Source organism: Schistocerca serialis, chromosome 5 (assembly GCF_023864345.2).
Source record: "Schistocerca serialis cubense isolate TAMUIC-IGC-003099 chromosome 5, iqSchSeri2.2, whole genome shotgun sequence".
Lineage (NCBI taxonomy): Eukaryota > Metazoa > Arthropoda > Insecta > Orthoptera > Acrididae > Schistocerca > Schistocerca serialis.
Genome location: NC_064642.1, coordinates 777,479,060 through 777,481,552, shown reverse-complemented (window position 1 = coordinate 777,481,552; position 2,493 = coordinate 777,479,060).

Below are 2,493 nucleotides of genomic sequence, written 5' to 3'. Positions count from 1 at the left end.
TTCCTCCCTATGACACGTTCTCAACCTTTCCCACAATCACCACTGAACGTGCAATACATGCACCAGTTACATCTTGCCTCACCATCCTCACTACACCAGACACCACAACACCATCAATTAGCAGCCATACTGTATAATGTACAATGACCAACTTACTACTGATTGTAAGAATCCTCCTGCCTGTCCCACTGTAAGCAATCCCACTGCCTTCAGAAATGTCCCAATCTGGCCTCCCCTCCCCCTTACCTGCAACACCTGCAATGACCTTTATCCTACCTACTCTATCAACTGCAAGGCCAAACCCCTATCCATCAAAGTCGAATTACTTGTGCCTGTCTGCCCTGCTGATCATCCCTTCTATCACAACAACTCCATATACCCACTCCTGGTGCTAAAGACATTATCCATTTACTTACCATCATCTTCCAAATATCCACCCCTTCTGTCACCATACACCTTCCTGCAAATTCCCTTGCTGCTGGCTGAGTCTTCCTCCTCAGCATCCAAGTTTCCTCATACACCTGAAACCAGGGCTACTTTGTCTTCACCCACCCTGACCCCCTTATGTAAACCTCTCCACTTCTAATCCCAACAACACACTTCGTAACCTCTCATTGGGGTGCGACAGCACTACGGCATCCTATATAGCATCATCCACTCCCTATTCCCCACAAGCTATTTTTAAGCATACCCTGTCGCGTTTCAACATTGACGCCGTCATCCTGAATAAAACATTTCCCAAACCACACCAGACTATCCTCACCTTTCTTTATGTCATCCACTATACTCATAACCTCCCCCCCCCACCCCCTCGTTCAGAGTTAGAGTAAGAGTTGGTCATCACAGGAACACCCCCTTTTGGCCTTGACACTTACCCAGTAATCCATACATTCTCTTTAGCCGTTTCTTCGAAAGCCTGTTACCTCTGCCACTATCTACATACAAAATAATAATCATATCCCCTATGATTTATAAATTATAGAGCGGCGCAATCAGTCGTCCTTTCTTTGTAGGTCTTACTACGCAAATCCAGGTTCTGGCTAGTGCCAAGCCATTATCAATGCAACATTTTCTAATCTCGATAAGTGTGAGTTCCCTGTCGTTCGCGCGTCAGTAACAGTTCTTTGAATACTACTGAATATTAGGGAATTACCATGCATTGGGATTTGCAAATGTTGCATTGATAATGGCTAGGCACTAGCCGAAATCTGGGTTTGCGTAATAAAACCTACAAGAAAAGGGCTACTAGTTGCTGCGCTCTATAATTTATGAATCACATACCAGTCGCTGAGTGCACCCACTTTACCAATGGAAGGTAACCTGATATCCCCTATAATTTCCACACCCATGTCGACCATACCTTTTCCTCCTACAGTATTGCCACTGACCTCAACATCCATAATACATCTCCTGCAGACTCCCTCCAAAGTAATAGTGGCCCTATCCAACAGCACACCAATCTTGAAAGCAACATCACCTCAGACGTCATTCTAGCATCGCCCAACCTCCTTGGATGCCTCACTGCAGATATCCTCGATCTAATTGGAAGTGACCTCTTACCTGTCGTCCTGACCTTATCCTACATACTACCCCATCCCCACGGATCCCGTCATACACTCCATCCAATTACTAGGTCATGCCAACTGGCAAGCCCACTGGGAATCCATAGATATCTGGATAGGAAGCCACAACCTTCCAGCACCCCACTGCTATTACCCATGCCAAAGCCATGCTGCAGCAAACCTTACTGGATGCTATCTTCGGCCAGATCCCCACTAAATCCATATATACTTGTCACTCCACTCTCTCACCACAAGCTGCTCTCCTTGTATGTGAATTCCATCGCTTACATCTCTCCTATCTGTGGACTAGTGGCTGAGATACAACCACACGCGACTGGCAAATATAGCAAAACATTACAAATTCATAGAGTACATAAAAACGCCTTGACTGGAGCCAGACATGCCCAGGACACTCAGTTAACTGTTCAAAGTTCTGGCAAACATTCCATCGACATACTGGCACCCATCCTGTCCTTCACTACCTGATACTTCACAACAAACATCTCTTACCTGATGAATTGAGCTAAGCCAATCACTTAACATCTTATCTCACTGACATCATCTCCATCCCTGACAATCCTCACTTTAATCATTTCCGATTCCCTACTATTCTTGACCACACAGATATCAAATTAGTACCCACGACACCCAGCTTCCAGTACTTTAACAACATGCGAGAAACAGAATTAAACCCACCAAACACAGTACAGGACATAAAACAAGTACTTGAGAGAAAATGCAACACATCCTGTGGTTACAAGGACATTACCTATCACCACCTTGAAGAACGCCCTGTCTCCTTTCTCATCATACTTGCAACTCGGATTACCACTATCCTTTCCGCAGACTACTGTCCATAACTGTGGATAACCACCAAAATCCTACTTTCCCTCAAACCAAAAAAAAACCTTTTATACCTCCTCATACCACC